Source organism: Typopeltis vanoorti, chromosome 1, assembly GCF_054136105.1.
Source record: "Typopeltis vanoorti isolate ZY-2024b chromosome 1, IOZ_Tvanoo_1.0, whole genome shotgun sequence".
In the NCBI taxonomy this organism is placed as follows: domain Eukaryota; kingdom Metazoa; phylum Arthropoda; class Arachnida; order Uropygi; family Thelyphonidae; genus Typopeltis; species Typopeltis vanoorti.
The window spans coordinates 53,312,983-53,331,960 of record NC_143549.1 but is presented as its reverse complement, the minus strand read 5'-3'; the positions used below and the strand labels follow the sequence as shown (position 1 = coordinate 53,331,960).

At 36.0% G+C, this 18,978-nt stretch overlaps 1 protein-coding gene across 5 annotated transcripts in view; it reads right to left on the bottom strand.

The window, feature by feature from the left end:
- Positions 1–15,426, bottom strand: part of LOC150109983 (uncharacterized) — an 80,024-nt gene extending 64,598 nt beyond the window's left edge. For 4 of the 5 annotated variants that reach the window (XM_090397469.1, XM_090397479.1, XM_090397498.1 and 1 more), the window contains exon 1: positions 15,363–15,426. The gene's annotated coding sequence lies outside the window, so the exon portion shown is untranslated. Of the gene's footprint in view, positions 1–15,083; positions 15,202–15,362 lie in introns of those variants that run through there. The other variant, XM_090397489.1, reaches the window with a different exon arrangement.
- Positions 15,427–18,978: the final 3,552 nt, after the last annotated feature.

Sequence of the window (18,978 nt, the reverse complement as noted above, 5' to 3'; positions counted from 1 at the left end):
CCAAATATTTTGGTCTGAGAATTACAGACCATCTTTGGTGGCAATGAAGATTTATTACAAGGTAGAATGCCAACAATGGATTGATTTAAAACAGAAAGAGTCATGATCTTATACATACAGCAGCATAACAGTATAACTAAGAAAACACAGGTTAATCATCGATAACTGAAAAAAAAAAAAAAAAATATATATATATATCTATCTATCTATATATATATATAATGATGATCAGGAGCAAGTTATTGTTCCTCTGTACCGAGCCTTGATAAGACCTCATCTCGACTACTGTGCCCAGATTTGGTCACCTAGGTTTCTTCTTGATGGGGAGGAGGTGGAGAGGATCCAGAGGCAAGTGACCAAGATGATAGCAGGTCTATGGAATGAACCTTATGAGAACAGGTTGAAGATTTGTGGGTTGCAAAAATTGGTTGATAGGTGGAAAAGGGGAGATATGATTGAGACATTCAAATTGCTGAAGGGTTTCTATAGGATTAATTCAGAGGATATTTTTGAGATCAGGACTGGTGGTGGGAGAACTAGGGGACATATATGGAAGCTGGGCAAGAGTGTGGTTAGCAAGGATGTTAGAGCTGGGTTCTTTACTTTTAGAGTGGTAAATGAGTGGAATAAGCTGCCAGAGTCTGTTGTGGGTGCTATGACAGTGAATGAGTTCAAGGCAGGGTATGATAGATACTGTGAGAATGTCGAATAGTTGTGTGGACATGATGTTTAGGGCCTCCCTCGATGAGTCTAAGGACTCCCTGGAGTCGCCCGTAATAATAGTAATAGTAATAATAATATATATATATACATATATGTTAAGAATACCAAGCAATTTTTTAAACCTGGTTTTACTCCATTTCCCAAGTAAGCAAACAGACAAATAAGTCAAGTTTGCGCCTGCAAGTGATGCAAGTCTAGCTGATCCTACAGGTAGTGCAAGACCAAGGCAACTCGTGGTAAAGGTGGCATGAGCTCTGATCACTAATCTTTATATTTACCCTTAATGCCAAAACACATCTCCAAGAAGGAGATGCATGATGTTTTGTATTAAAGGCAAGAGGCCACTACCCAGACCGGTTTTGACCTTTATTGAGATCTCATCAGTGGGAGCTAGGCTAGAAATACCAAGATTTAGTAATACAGAGCTCATAAGTATTTTACCAGAACAAGTTGCCATAAGGTGTTTTAACCTTATTAAATAAAAATCTCTGGAGGAGATATAAATGTAGAAAGTATTTTACCTTGGGTATAATAAATGTTAAGAATAACAAGCAATTTTTTAATCCTGGTTTTACTCCATTTCCCAAGTAAGCAAACAGACAAATAAGTCAAGTTTGCGCCTGCAAGTGATACAAGTCTAGCTGATCCTACAGGTAGTGCAAGACCAAGGCAACTCGTGGTAAATGTGGCATGAGCTCTGATCACTAATCTTTATATTTACCCTTAATGCCAAAGCTTAGCCTAGCTCCCACTGATGAGACCTCAATAAAGGTCGAAACCGGTCTGGGTAGTGGCCTCTTGCCTTTAATACAAAACATCATGCATCTCCTTCTTGGAGATGTGTTTTGGCATTAAGGGTAAATATAAAGATTAGTGATCAGAGCTCATGCCACCTTTACCACGAGTTGCCTTGGTCTTGCACTACCTGTAGGATCAGCTAGACTTGCATCACTTGCAGGCGCAAACTTGACTTATTTGTCTGTTTGCTTACTTGGGAAATGGAGTAAAACCAGTTCAAAAAATTGCTTGGTATTCTTAACATTTATTATACCCAAGGTAAAATACTTTCTACACATATATATATATATTTTTTTTTTTTAGGGTGACAATGTACCGTAATAGACAATGACATCAATGCTCAACATGGGACAGACACAGGTAATGGGTGTTTGCCAGGATACCATGTGGAACTCTGTTACGCAAACTGCAACAAAAAAATGGGAATGGATATGAAACTTGCAAGGTAAAAACATGGCTGATGGATAGATACTAAAAAAGTAGCATATAGATTAGAGGAATCCAAGGAAAGGCAGGCGACTAGTGGTGTGCAGCAGGGCTCTATGTTTGGACCACTGCTGTTTAATTTGCACACAAATGACAAAAGAAATAATTTGATATTCAGCAAGATATACAGCTGTTTGCTGATGCAGAGTTCGGCAGGTAATAGTTAATGGTGATGCAGAACGTTTGCAGGATGATTTATACTGCAGTGACAGCTGAGTTGGATTGGGTTTAGAGTGATACTGCTGGACTTTGTAAATGCTTTGACAGGATACCACATAGAATTCTAATCAGTAAATGTAAGCACATGGGAGATGGATATAAGGCTGGCAAGGTGGATAAAAGGGTGGTTGATGGACAAATATCAGAGAGTTGTTTATTCAGGAGTAGAGTCCACTAGAAGGCCTGTGACTAGTGGCATACTGCATGGCTCTGTTCTTGGGCCACTACTGTTTAATTTGTACATTAATGATATAGGAAAGGATCTGAGAGGAACTGTTCAATTGTTTGCTGATGATGAAAAGTTGGGTAGAGCAATAGTTAGCACAAATGATGTTAAAATTTTGAAGGATGATTTAGACAGACTGGCAATCTGGGCAAAGGAGAATGGATCTCAGTTTAATGTGGCAAAGTGTAAGGTTATGTATTTTGGGGTGAAAAGATTACCAGCTATATACCACAATGATGGAACTGTACTACTCCAGGAAATTGATGAAGCAAGAGATTTGAGAGTGTTAGTGGATAGAGGCCACAAAGCGAAAATGGCTAAAGCAGCTCATCGCATAACTTTGTTACTGAAGAATACTTTGATGAGCAGAGACAAGCAGGTTATTATTCCTCTTCATCAAGCCTTGATAAGACTACATCTTGACTACTGTGTGCAGATCTGGCACCAGGATTTCTTGGCAATGAGAAAGAGGTGAAGAGGTTCCAGAGGCAAGTGACCAAAATGGTAATAGGTCTATGGAATGAACTTAACGGGAAAGATTGTGGGTTTGAAGATTTGTGGGTTACAGAAACTGGTTGACAGGCAGAAAAGGGATGATATGATTGAGACATACAATTTACTGAAGGGGTTTTTAAAGGATTAATTCAGAGGAAATTTTTCAAAACAGCTAAGGCAGTGGGAGAACTAGGAGCCATCCTTGGAAGCTGAGTAAGAGAATATTTAGCAAGGATATTAGAACTAAGTTTTTTTGCTTAGAGAGTAGTGAATGAGTAGAATAGGTTGCATCTGTTGTGGGCGCCATGACTGCGAATGAGTTCAAAGCAAAGTATGATAGTTACTGCACACATTGGATAGTGTTTGACATGATGGTTAAGGCCTCCCTCGACAAGTCTAAAGACACCATGGAGTAGCCTGTAATAATAATCATAATAATGATTTAAATAGGCTGATATTGGGAGTGTCTTGCATCTGTTTTTCTCATTCAATTTATATTTTTTATTTGAATATATGGAAGTATTTGGTGATTATCACCACCACCACCACTTGTCTTTTAATGCAGAAAAATCCGTCAAATGCTTCAGTTTTGCTCATTGTTTTCTGCTCTGAAAGTAAGTTTGGAACAAAACTAAAGTTAAGTTGTAGACATTGAGAATGCATCTGACAAGAGATGAATATAGAGAAATTTCCTTAATGTAGTCTCCAAGATAGATTTATCTTAATATATATATATACAAGAAAGTTGTTCTGTTGTACAGCACCTTAGATTGGACCAGGGGTCGGCAACCCTTTTTGGAGTGAAGAGCCATTTTTAAAATTATATCTGCTAAAAAAAATAATTAGGAAGCCGCACGCAGTGATGAGCAACCAATGTTCCACAGGCTACATGCGGTCCACGATGTTCGTTTTGTACGGCAGAATTACGAAAAAACCAAAACCAGCTAACGCCTTTTTATTCCCGTATACGGGGAGTAGGCGAGGCCATTTAGCCCTATCTAACTTTTGGAGACTGAGTGGGCAGTTCAATCTCCACTGGTACCAATCAGAGATAGATGGCCCAAGGCTCTCACTAATTAAGCAGTACACAGTGAAGAGAGACGGCTCAAATGTGCCGCCATCTCGTGGTCCCTAACACAATATATTTAATGTCTGAAATGATGTGGGTTCTACGGTCGATTTTCTTGAGTTTATAGGATGAAAAACCCGCTTGCCCGTGCCAGAGATCGAGTAACTCGGGAACCGGTCGAAAAAAGGCTTTAGAAAAATTTCCTCTAGTCGGCGACTAGACTCGAAACCAAGTCTTCCTTCGTGTGGCCAAGCGCCGTTTTGTGCAAACACCACATCCACTGAGCTACACAGGCTCTTTGTACGGCAGAATTACTATATTTTAATTAAAAATCTATTTTATGAATGTTGATTTTTACATGTGGATTTATTTGTGCAGGTTAAAAAATTAAAATATACATAATGGAAAATAAATTAATACTTTCTTATCAAAGAAGAAGAAAATATTCTTTATGCAGGTCGAATATAGTATTTGATTTACTATTTAATTCTCATCACTGCTTTAAATTTAGAAACTACATTGAAAAATATTATAATTAAATTATTTATTCAGTTTTTTTTTTCAGTTTTTTAACACGTTATCATACTTGATAACGTGTTACTATAAAACGGCAGAATTAGGATTTTTGTCTTTAAAACACGGGTGGCATGTCACACGAAATTATACGATATTTTTAAATATTAAATAAAAGATTTCCTCCTTACGCAAACAGATGTATAAAATCCAATGACGTAACTATTTCTTTAATTTTTTTTAATTTAAAATATCTTCTTAGTGCGACTTTTGCTGTTGAATTTCTTGGGGTAGTTTCTCAATATGCAGCGAATAAGCAGTAATTTTCATTTTCAAACATGAAGACTCACGTTGTTTAGTTGGTTTCTCATCTTACTTATAGCAATCTCAACTTACTTAAATCAAATTCATATTAGAATATATTTGCTCATAGAAATATGTCGATCCGAAAATCGGTAGAAGTCCAAATAAGTATGTTTTTAATTGGATGCAAGTGTCCGGTAAACAATTCCACGTGTCAAATACAATCTGATCTTGCTTTTTAAGATCTCCTATTTCAGATTCCAAGGGTAGGTTTTTGTCTTTCCAACTCCTCCGGGTCAACTTCAAGAATTCTAAATTTTGAATTCCACAAATCCTTGGTTTTCAAGTCCTCTAACTCAAGTTGAAATGCAGCCTCATCAATTCCAGCAAAAGGTGAAAAATTTAATCCGGCAGGATTAATTTCAAGTGGTTGCAATAAAAATGACATAGCCTTGTTCTTTCTAAACTCCTCAAATCTCCCATTAAATTCAGATCGCATATTTACCACAATTTCTTTGAAATAAGTTAAATTTATGGAATTATTATCAGCTTGTTTTCTTGTTGATATTTCTTCCACCAGTAGCGCACTCAGGATTTAATCTTGGAGGGGGGGCCGAGCACTCAGAATTTAACCTTGGGGGGGGGGGGGGGGGCAGAGTTGAGTAGACGTTTTGCGAATACCCACTACACATCGCATATGACCTATAACTGAGCATCTGCAGTGATCGCTAATTCATAAGTAGCACACAACATAAATAAAAAAAATAAACTTTAATTAGGAAAAGATTTTTGGAAATTTTCCTAGTGTTTTTTCGTTTTCTTTGGGGGGTGCCGGGCCCCTCCCCCCCTCTGGGTGCGCCACTGTCTTCCACGTAGGAAAATGTAATAATGTGCCTTTCTCTAAGTCTGTCGCAAACGAAATCACTTCTTCTAAAAGCAGAATTGCTGTATTTTCCTTTCCCTGTGGTTTCTTATTTAGCGTGTTTAAATGGGAAGTCATCCACCATAAAGTAGAATGTTTGTAACCAAGGAGTATCGAGTATCTTCTAACTGTGCATATTCAAGGTCTTTTGTCATCTCCAAGGCAGGTGGCAAATCGCATCAACACCACATCTCTGGAAAGCCATCTTATTCTGTTATGCAAAAGAAGATCGGAATATTCGCAATTGATTTCTTTAAGAAGTTCACAAAATTGCCGATGATGTAGCGGTCCTGCCATTATTTTGTTAACAATTTCTACAACCAAATCCATCACTAATGTTATCTCTTTTGGAAAGGTTTGTGCACAAAGTATCTCTTGATGGATTATGCAGTGAAATGAAAACACGTCATGCAAAATTTCTTTTTTAAATAAAGAATCAAAACCTTTTTTTGTACCTTTCTTGCCCGGTGCTCCATCGGTCGCAATAGATATTATTTTGTTAATATTAATACACTTACTTTTCAAGCAAGTGGTAACAGCAGATTCAATGTCTTCTCCACGAGTTTGTGCTGTAAGTGGCAGTATATCGAGTAATTCTTCCTGAGGCCCCTGAGAGTTTACGTATCTACAAATAAGTACAATCTGTGCAATGTCATCCACATCACATGATTCGTCACACGCAATGGAGAATCCTGGTGTTGAATTTAGATCTGTAACCTGATTTGTTATATCTTCTGCCATTCGTATAGTCGTCCCTTACAATCTTAGCAGATAATGGCATGTCTTATTTTTGTAATTATTTCCGCTTTGTTTTTAAAATCACAAAAGAGAAATTCGGATATTTTAATAAAACATATTTTCACATATTCGCTGTCCGTACAAGCTTTCACTCGTTTAACAACTTCTTGAGCGGCCACAAAACTAGCAATAGTTGTATTTTTTGATGCTTTTATCCATTTGGAAAACGAATATTTAGTTAGGTTTACTTTGCGTTGCAGCTCTTCTACTGCATTTTTTCTTTCATCTCTCTCAGTGGATATGCTTTGTCAAATGTATAGTGTTTATTTAAAAATGTCTTAGTATATTTGATTTTTTTTATTGTTTGAAAGCTTTTCATGGCATATTAAACACATTGGATATTCTGCTGTATTTGCTACAAATGTGGATGTTTACAAGTTTACAAGTGAATGGCTTCGGTCCATTCACTTGTAAACTCCCGATTTTCTTGTTCTATCTTTCTCTTTTTTGCTGACATTTTAAATACTATAAAAATATTTTTATGTTGTTAATATTTAATTTATGTTACAATATTCGCGTTACCTAACACAAATAAATGAAAGCACTGCAACGTCCACTACAAAACTTACTTTTTTTTAGCAAAGCGAGCAGATTTACAGTCCACACCTGCACTATATATACGAAGACAATGGGCATGTTCAGACAGGCCAGCGCTACAGGTGCTAGCCTAGCGTGAACTATTTGGTTTAATAAATTAAAACAACATAAAACATAACTTAAATAATTTTAATTGGCATGAATAATTAAAACATATTTGACATATTAGTGGGTTTATGAATTCTTGCATTATCAATGATAATCCAAGACGAATGTAAAGAAGGATTATCGCTTATGATTTCAAAGAGTTCACACATGAAAGTATTAAACTTTTCAACATCGCATGTACTATTTTCAGTTGTAAAATATCTTTGACTTAGTGTAAAATGTCCTTAATTTATTACAAATGCTATATTTAGGGACCCTGCAGAGGAAGCGGGAATAACACGTAGAAGAAGAAAGAAGTTTCTAATTTAATAAAAAACATTCATTTTGCTTTATTAAAAAATAGATCGTTTAATAACGCAATTATTCATTCAAAGAGCCGTATGCAGCTCCTGAGCCGCAGGTTGCCGACCCCTGGATTAGACCATATCTCAACTATTGTATGCAAATCTTATCACCTCTGTTTCAAGAAGATAAAACTTCAGAAACAAGATACAAAGGTTAAGGTTAATACTAGGCATTTGAAATGTCAACTATGATGCTACATTAAAGGGAGGATGATATTGAGTCAAGCTGCGGAGATGTTCTAACCAAAAATACTGGGAAGATTTACCAAAGGATTGCATGGTAAGAATAGGTCATCCTTTAAAGTTGAGGAAAGGATCGATAAAGAGGTTTTTGAATGGATAGGGTGCATTTCTATGAGGGAGAGAAGAGAATGTGAAGAAATTGATTTTAAAGATAATTTGTAATAGTGGTGTCGTAGTATGAGAATTGAGTAGTAGGAAGGATGAGATGTATTATTATAGAGGCAACTCCATGGAGTCCAAAGACATTGTGGGATACTCAATCTATCCACGCAATCTATCATACCTCTTTTTTGAACCCATTAAAAGACAAAGCACTCAACCGACTTGCAACCATTCCACTCATTCACCACTCGAAGCAAAAAATCTAGTCCTTACTAACTATACCTTTATTCAACTTCCAGGGATGACCTGTTGTTTTGATTCCTCTAGCCAAGTGCTGAAACGTTTCCCCTGCATCTATCCTATAAAATCCTTTAATCAGCTTAAATGTTTCTATCATATCCCCTCTTTTTCTCCTATCAACCAAATTCTGCAATTCACACGCACGCACGCACACACACACACACACCTTCAATCTATTGTCATAGAGAACATTCCACAGGCCACCTACTGCCGTGTCCTCATCCTCAAGTGTGGGGATGGTAATCCACATGTGAGCAATCAAGGCCTTTTAAAGAGAAATTACAACTTCCTTGTTTCTGCCTGTTAATTTGTTCTTCACTAGGAAAGTAATCTTATGGACTAATTTAGCAAAATTAGTAAAATGTCCTCTAAACTTTAACTATGTCTACCACCATCCTTAAATCTCGAGCTTCATCTATTTTCTGGAGTACAGTGCCAACAATGTGATACACAGCTTGTAATCTATTTCTTTTAAAATACATAACTACATTCATTTGTTTGCTGATGATGGTACCCATCATCAGCAAACAACTGAATATTCCCTTTCAAGTTATTTCCTATATCATTTATGTACAAAATATTTAGTATTTAGCAAAGTATAGTAGCTTCCCTCCTTTGATAAGTTTGGACTCCGTGGAGTTGTCACCTAATAAAAAAAAACTGTGGAGTTAGGTCATAATCATTAAAGCTGATATTCAAACATAAGATATTAAACTTTGTGTATACTCTATGTATGTCTATATGTGTGCACATACATAATCCTATAATGGAACATTTCAGGTTTGTTAATAACATCAAACCGGCGTACAGATGATAGGAAGCAGTATTTCATTGGAACAGTTGAATACTGGTGGTATTGCAATACAACGTGAGCTCAGTGACTTCGAGAGGTGTCATTGGCTGTCACATTGGCGTCCATGTGTGCCATTGCCACTCAACTGGAGCATCCAAAATCAATGGTTGGAGACGTGATCAACAAATGGAGACGTTCCGGCTAGTATAGGAAAACACCCAGGGCACCGGCCGAAAATGACTTACAAGGACAAGGTGGTGTTAAAATAGGTGGCACCCAAAAACCGGCTACAATCGGCACAGACCATCACAGATGGTCTGTGCAGATTCCAGAGAGTCAATAACACCATGAAGAATAATACTGTACAATAAGAGCTCCATTTACTGGGTTTTTTCATGGAAGAGCAGTAGCACACAAACTGAACATCACAACAATGAACAAGGTGGGTCATCTGGCCTGGTGCAAAGAGCATATAAGCTGGACGATTAACCAGTGGAAAATGGAACTCTGGAACAATGAATGAAGGTTCATCTGTTCCCAGTCTGATTGCAGGCTCGGAAAGCAGCCAGGCCAATGGCTGCTTTCCCAGCCTGCAATTAAAAAAAAATAATTACCACAGTGTTCTACCCACAGTGAAGTTTGCTTTGGTGTGCATTCAGCTGGATTGGAGTGTCACTACTGGTCCATGGTTCCATGAAGGTAGCTCAATACCTTGAGAAATCTGGATAATGAGGTGCTGCCTACACTGGAGTTTTTATGGAATACATCCATGTTATTATCAAGATTACAATGTGACCCATGCTGCAAAGCTGCAGCTGTTATGGAACGGTATGAAGAGATGGGTGTTATACAACTGCACTGGCCTGTGCAGAGTCCTGACATCAGCCCCATCGAACACCTATGGGACGAATTGTAGCCACGATTGAGATCCAGGGCAGTACGTCCTCAATCTGTCATTGAACTCAGTGTCACTTTAATGCAGGAATGGAGACAAATTCACCTAATGTCTACAACACATTGGTGAAAAGCCTCCCTCAAAGGGTGCAGGAGGTGATTAAAGCCAAAGTTGGATATACCTAATATTATTAGGTTTCACCTGCTGGTATCAATGGTAAATTGATAGTGTGTCCATACAATTATTAGTAGATTGTGTGTGTGTGTGTGTGTGTGTGTGTGTGTGTGTGTGTGTGTGTGTGTGTGTGTGTGTGTGTGTGTGTGTGTGTGTGTGTACACACACACACACACACGATCTCACTTTCAGTGCAGGTAGTCTGCCCAAATAATCCGTTTGAATTGGTTTTAGTTTTGTAATAAAAAATCCAATTCATACAGATTATTTAAAGTCAAGTTGTGCAGGGTTCTCACCAAATATACTGGTATGACATGTCAAACGATTGCATGGAAAAAAGAAAACAAGAGGACATTCTTTGAACTTGTGTAAAGAATCAAGAAATGTAGTTACCAACATCTTTCATAAACCTTTTCACTTCGTTTATTTTATCGATATATCAAATGTAATACAGGGTAACCAACCTTAGTAAGTTACAAAGGAGTGTAAACATTTAATAACATTTTTATTTATTAATTATTTTATGTGAACTATGGGCCACCCTGTATATTGCCCTCATATCATCTGTGCCAGGCTACCAGAAAACTTAAGTTTATTTCAAGTCTAGTCACCCACTGGAGGACATTTTTAAGCCTTTTTTCGTACAGTTCCCGAGTTAGTCGATCTCTGGCATCGGCAAGGGGATTTTTTTGTCCCATAAACTGAAGAAAATCGACTGTAGAACCCACATTATTTTAGACCGTAATAAATATATCCTCTTAGTATGGAAATTACTTCTATTGGGATTTATTGATCAAATATTTTTTTAGAACAACTATGTAATACCAACTAGTTTCACCAACTGAGGTTATTGGCATCTTCAGGGTATATAACTGATATAAGGCACTTAAAGCTAAAAACTGTTACAGACTATAAATCAACCGATTCCAATTATATTCAATAAAACAGAATGCGTTCAATATATGCATAGCGAGTGTATGATTTCACTTGTTGTTATTTAGGAACATTCTATAATTGGCACTATAATTCAGTTCAAGTATGTTTAGAGATCTAATCTAATGAGGGTCTTCCAGATCTTGGGAAAGATTAATCTTTGGTTCCTGTTAAGGTTTTGTACAGAACGGGCAACTGTTGTGGCTTCTTTAATAATTCTGGAGCGGAAAGCCTCTATGTAAGGAAAGGTGCTTTTGTCCCACACTATGATATGGTTAGTTCTTGAGAAATGAAAGGATGAACCTGATTTTTCTTCTCTGTTGTTATTAACGTCTCGAAGGTGCTCCCTTTGTCTAATCTCAAGGCTTCTTGAAGTCTGGCCGATGTAATTGAAACCGCACGAGCAGAGTATGTTGTGAATTCCAGCATATTTGAAGAAAGGATGGCCATCTTTTGGAGATCTTAAGCGTTGTCTAATCGTTTCTGTAGGTTTAAAAGTCACTCTTATTCTATGGGGTTTGAGGAGTCTTGTAACCTTATTAGAAACTGTTCCCAGGTATGTAATGATGACTGTATCGTCCCATTGTCTTTGTGGGGGTCAGAGAAAATTATCTTGTGGACGAGTCTCTGAGGGTAGCCATTCATGATGAGGTTGTTAGATATCAGAGATAATTCATCTTGGAGATCTTGTTAATCTGTTGTAATGGGGGAAGGCTCGCTTTTTTAGCATGTGTACAATGCTAAGTTTCTGAGAAATGTGGTGGGAGCTAAAGTGCAAATAACGTCCTGTATTTGTGAGTTTTCGGTAAACTAAGTGGCTGAGACGACCATTTATTTGCTTCTTAATTAGAGTGTCCAAAAATGATAATTGGTTATCTTTTTCAAGATCTAGAGTGAATTTGATTGTATGGTGTAATGAGTTGATCTTGTTCAATAGTTTTCATGGTCAAGAAAATAACCTTTTAACATATCCTGTTAGTGTTAGGCACCAAGAGATGGGCAAATCATAATGAATATCAATAACAGAACATAATGGATATCATCTTTATGCAGATGATGTTATAATCATCTGCATAAAGGATTTAATCAGGGAATCTTGCAGACTTGTGCTGAATTTATTCAGCACAAGTCTGCAAGATTCCCTGACTAAACTGAATAACCGTTTGTAATAAATTTGGTATAAAAACTAGCAATGATAAAAAGACAAAAACAATGAAGATAAACAAAAAAAATTGAAAACATCAACTATATCCTCAATGGTGAACCTATAAAACAAGTAATACATTTCAATTATTTAGGCACAATTTTTAGTGATGACAAAACTAGACAGACAACAGAATTAGTGATGATATGGTATGGTACGAAGTCAGGTAAATAAATTTATATGGAATTTTAAAAAAATTAGTCAAAACACTGAACTAGCTGAATACCACACAGTGTTCAAACCGGATTTAACTTATGGATCTGAGAGCATGGTTATAAATAAAACACTTGATCAAAGACTGGAGAGCTCTGATATGAGAGTTCTTAGGAAGATTAGTGGTATGAACAGATGGCATCAATGGCAGTATCACATTAAAAATAAGGATATTAGGAAAGAACTTGCAATTGTCAGCATTCAGGAATGTGTTAGTAGAGGTAATCTCAGGTGGTATGATCATTTAAACAGAATGGGAAAAGAAAGATTAGCAAAACAAATGTTCTTTGTCAGGTTGGCAGGAAAAAGATCCAGAGGAAGACCAACATGTAGATGAACTGATACAGTAAAAGTGCTTTAAAAGACAGAAATAAGATCTGATAATATTGGAATCTTAACAAATAACAGATTAATTTGGAGGAAAGTTGTTGATTGGAAATTAGTAATGGTATAACTTTTCTGTTATATTGTTTCATTCAGCAATCTTTCCAAGTAATTATTATCCTAAGACTACATGGACTCATATAAGAGGTCCTTTTGTCACACACACACAGCTTATCATACCTTGCCTTAAACACATTCAGATTCTCTGCAGACACCACACTATCAGACAATACATTACAATCATTCACAACTCTCCATGCAAAAAATCTGTTTATTACACTAGTAATTACATAAGACACCTAGAATATCTTTATTTTCAGTTTTCATGTAATCTTTATCATTCCTGATTCCTTTTACAGTAATCCTTCGTCCATTTCTGAGCTTTCTTTCTTTTCAATATCCTCGACATTTTGCCAGCTTTACACACTTTTTGTTTTTTTTTCATGCTGAAGTCTCTGGAATAAAAACTATATAATACTTCCATAAAAATACTTCACTAAATTATTTTATTTGCACAATGGCATTTTTCTAGCATAAGTTAGCATTATCAAAGTCCCATTAAGGACACACGCTCAACAAAGACTAGGAATGAAACAACCTCAAGAAAAGGACAGTCACGTGTGTAGAGGACAATTGTGGTAGTCTCCATGATAATCTGCGATTACTCTGAGGATGTGGCAGTGTGCCAAAATTTGGTTGGATTACACCACCATTTCTCCTGCAATTCACTGGGTTCATTGAATATGAGCTACTTTCAGGACCAGTCTCTACAAATTCAAATGGGATCTATATAGTGTTCATCATCTTGGGACAAATCAAGGACTTCCAGGATATCACAGTATTCCCTGTCAACGTAGGTCCAAATAATTTGGACAGACTGATGAACACACTGCTAAGAAGAAAAGAACATGGTATTTCCAGCATGGCTAACCTAAAAGCAGACTAGCACAACATGCATTGGATGAATAAACAATTTTATCAGGCGGATGAAAGCCAGGCTATTACATAGATCCCATTTCAGATCAAAGACTGTTCTTGAAATGGCTCATGTTCTACAGAACTCAGCAAACTGAAACAGAACCGATAGTGTAATCCTACAATTTTTTTTTTGCATATGAGAGAGGATACCACTATCACCCTCTTAATACACATAACCGTCATTCATAGTCTTTGCCGAATCTGTCTTTAAAGGGCCTTTGATAATGCTAACATGAGATGGTGAAGTGAGATTGTGTAAATTTAGTTCTTCCTTATATATATTAGGCCTAGTGGCCTGTTACAGAGCCCTCCTTAGCCCTTCTAAACCATACCCATTCTGAAGATAACGTGGTTTGTTCTATGTCTGTAGATGCATGTGTTCAGTGGGCCGGTTTGCCTGTTCTTGTGGGACAAAGAAACCTAGTTTCTGGGTGAAAAAACCCTCCTACCTCAGTATGAGACCAGCTAACTCACGTTTCATCAAAAGAGAGACAAGATAAAGGTTCCTCACATCACTGATGGGAATTAAATCCAAGTCTTTCTGACCAAAGGGCTTCTTCTATATCGACTGAGCTACGGAGGCTCTTTTTCAGTTTAGTAAATTTAGTTAATAAATTATTTATTTTCATTCTACTTCCACATAGATTTTATTCAGCCTTAAACAAGAATTGCCACTGGTATGGAAATTTGAGTATGGAAATATACATATCTGCTCCATAAATGAAAGATTCCAAGATTAACAGCTCTCAGTGTGCATGAAGGTAAGAAGACAGGAGCCTGCTTGGCAATTTTTTTTTGTAATGAACAGCTGAAGGTTATAGTCTTTGGAGACATTACAGTTAGTCTGATGCTAGACAAGAATTGGAGGAATGAGAGCAGTGAGCCCAGCAGCGCATTGTCCACGGGAGTGCCTGAAGAAGAGGTATAAGGCAGAAACTGTGTCATTGATGAGAAAGAATGGAAAATCTGCATGAAACAGAGCACTAATTAATTGGATTATCCTCTTCTGGACAGAATCGAGCAATTTCAGAGAGGTTTTGAGTATGCTATCCCAAATATGTAGGTACTAGGATTTATAAAGCACTATCAACTGTATAGACAAAAAAGTAATGCCTTGGGTGGAAAAGTAGACAGTTTCCTAGCAGATGAAGAAGCTATTAGGCAAGAGCATCTCTCAAGTCTAGCATAATGAATGTATGAGGAGTTAAGTTAATAATAGAATAAAATGGAAATTAAAGGTAATCTAAACATACCACTACCTACCAAGAAAAATATAAGTTTTTACACATCTTAAATACTAATATACTTAATTGTTGCCTTTTAAAGATGAATGGGGGGAAAAACTGTGTAAAGACAAAACAAGGAAAAATAAAATCTGTGTTGACAATAACATGGCGGATAACGTCCCATTAGAACACACTACTCCAAAAGTCAGAAATAAAAAGTTAATAATTTTCAAATAACGTAATATTTATAAAAACTTAATAGATAAAACGTTGGATAAATGTTACGAAGCCGTTACAAAATTTAAGCTTTACTTACAGCCTCAAAACATTCCAAACAAATAATTTTGTACACGTACTCTACCAATGGTTGACATTCTTTTGTTTTTCGTTGATTACGAACCATCTGGTGGCAACAAACGAGGACACACACACACAAAAAAAAAAAAAAAAGAAAGAAAAGAAAAGAAAAAGAAAAGAGACTTGAACTGATAAATATAGTCATATATATACATATAAAGAAGAGAATTCACAGCAGCTGACTATATGTATATATTATTAAGAGAGACTCCAGGGAGTCTGTGTAGCTGAGTGGATGTGGCTCTTTAATTTTATTCTTTAATCGATTTTTTTCTCCTTTTTTCGATTTTATTTTATTCTTTAATCGATTTTTTCTTGAAAGTTTTTCTTTTTTTTCCACTTGGTTAGACTGTAAATTATATATTTAGTTTAATCCTTGATCCGAGTGCAAGCAAACAAAGTTTGTGCCTGAAGTATCAAGCCTGGGGCAACTCGTAGCAAAGCTGACCAAACCTTCACATCACTTGCCTTAGTATCCTATGATGCAAAGCACCTTCTTTCGGACATGTATAATGATAATGCATTATGGGAAGGGTCACTACCCAGACCGGTGTTGACCTTTATGGAGGTCTCTCTTCAGTGGGAGGCTAGACTTGGAGGTCATACCAAGGTTGAAGCAATGCAGAAGTCATGATTACCTATACGAATTGCCAAAAAGTATCACACCTTATTATTAAATTACTCTGGATTAGAGAAAGATGTTGGAAGCTTTTTTCCACTTGGTTAGACTAGAAATTATATATTTAGTTTAATCCTTTATCCAAGTGTAAGCACACAAAATTTGTGCCTGAAGTATTTTCAGGACAGGGCAACTCGTAGCAAAGGTGGGCTGACCCTTCCCATAATGCATAGCATTAAACATGTCTGCAAGGAAATGTGCTTTGCATTATGGGATACTAAGGCAAGTGATGTGAAGCTTTGTTCACCTTTGCTATGAGTTGTCCCAGTCCTGAAGATAATTCAGGTGCAAACTTTATTTGCTTACACTTGGATAAAGGATTAAACTAAATATATAATTTATCTTTTTCTTCTGTCTGAGTAGTATAGGCTAGATAACTTTTTAAGATCTATTTCTTGTTCTCTTTTTTCCTGGTTCTTTATTCTACTTCCTATTCGGATAGCTGCCTTTTTGATATTTAATTTAAATTTTTCAAAAGCACTGATTACATTTTCATGTTTTTCGGCTTCTGCTATTATATTTTCTACTTCCATATTAAATTCATTTCCCTCTGTTAGTTTTCCATTGAATTTCCGTAATGGACAGTTACGATTAATAAAAGTTTTTAGTTTTTCTTTTGAGTAATATTGAAATTTAGCCTCAACCATTTGGTGATCATTGAATACGACTGGAGTATGTTTAACATTCCTTACAGTTATTCCTCGATGTATTGGAAGATAAATTCTGTCTATTCTACATGAATTGCCTGGAGTGAAGTGGGTGAATTCTTTATTCATCGGATATAAAATCCTGAAACCATCAGTAAGTCAAGAGTCTTTAAAGGTGTTAGTGTATTTCTTTTTGATGCTTCGGTTATTTTTTCTTGGTCAGTTAGCTTATTTTCTATAAAATTCATGTTTCCTGCTACCATGGCAATATATTTTGCAGTAGATGATGTTTCATCTGTTTCCAATTTTTTTTTTCCTGCAGGTTTTGTTGGTCCATATACATTAATAAATGTGCATACTTTGTTTTGAACTACTACTACTATATCTGTTTCTACAATTTTATGCCTTATGGGTACCTCATGAGAAAGTAACTGAATGTCTGGGTTTTATTAGAGTTATCAGCCCATCACTATAACTATTATTTGCGAATTCGTGGATTAAGATATAATAGGCAGTTATTCTTTTTTTCAAAATTTTTAATGGGTATAAGAGCAAATTTTTATTTCTTGTAGTATTATAATATCTGGAAAACATTTAAATATTTGGTTTAATAGTAAATTTTGAGCAACCTCATGATTTAGACCATTACAATTTTGGCTCGTAACTTTCATGCGTGTGTTACTTATTATTATTCGTGCAGATTGCTTTTTTCACTGCTTTTTTTTTTATTTCTTGCTTTTGTGATATTTGGAGTGACTTTTCTTTTCATCCTTCTCTTTTTTGGGTTTACAAAGGCCACTCGTTATCACTGGAGGTGTATACTTTATTCCTCTTGGCATTTTACTGTTACCAGTGGTTCCAGAAACACCCTTTGTTTCTTCATTTTTTATCAATTTAAATTATTTCAATATCCTTTTCCTGTCCATATTCTGTTTCCAGTGTGTTTATACACATTTTCTGTTGTTGTTGTTTTTTTTTTAATACTTTCTTCTGTTTTTTTTTTCTAATCTTTTCAATCTCTTGTTCAAATTCTGTTTCCAACTACAATACACGGAAATGCAAGGTGCATGGCTATGGGCGTGTTTGAAAGCTGTAGAAAATGATAAAAGCAAAAATATACTGCCTGGCTGTTCGAAAGAGACAGCAACGAAAGAAAAAGGATAAATGCTCTGCATTATGAAGGAGAAACATTGCAAGAAGGCTTACTGAAGGTGTCTCATAAACACTTTACAGCTCTATGCACAGAAAAAGAGAGTGATGCCATTGAATGAAATAAATTCGTGTCATTTTTACCCAAGATAACTAGAATGGAGGCTGAAGAGATTGATGTCCCAATTATAATATTGGAATGCAAGAAAACAATAAAGTATCTCCCAAAAGGAAAATCTCCCGGAGCAGATGGTTTAACTGGTGAATTCTACAAAAGATATTTTCAAAAGTTCGAAAACTTGTCTATGATGATTAAACAAATGCTAGAAACATAGACAAAACAAGAAAACTTCAACAATGGATACATCACCTTAAAACTAAATGTTTTCAATCCTGGAAAACTGAAGGATATAAAAAATGGAGAGGTATAACATTGTTAAATACAGATTATAAAATAATTTCAAAATTTCTCAAAAATAGAATACAGAGATTTCTACAGAAACTTGTATCGCCTAATCAAGCATGTACAATTAAAGGAAGAACTATAACAGATACCATAACACATCTTAGATGTATATACGAATACGATCAATAATACCAATAATAACAATAATAACAGACCATGCATATTACTAAGTCTAGACATCAAAAGAGCTATTGACACAGTGAGTCATGAATACATATTTGAAGTAATAAAAGAAATAGGATTTGGAGCAAGCTTCAAGAACTGGATAAATTTTTTTTTTGAAAATGCAGAAAGTCGTATAATCATAAATGAAAACTCTCCGAACCTATCCAAATCAATTGTTCCATAAGACGAAGTGACCCTCTCTCTATGGCCCCCCTCTTTGTATTAGCACTTGAACCACTAATTACAGCAACAAACATAAATAAACAAATTCAAGGAACAAATATTCATGGTGAAAGTGAAGGAAAATTTCTAGCTTATGCCGATGACATAACACTCACCCGAGAAAATGAAAAGTCTATGGAGGAAACAGTAAGAATATTAGACTCCTTTGCAAAGGCCTCAGCTCTTAATGTGAACGTCGGGAAGTCTTGCTGTTAGGTGGTCGGTGACTGAAAATAGAAACCTATAA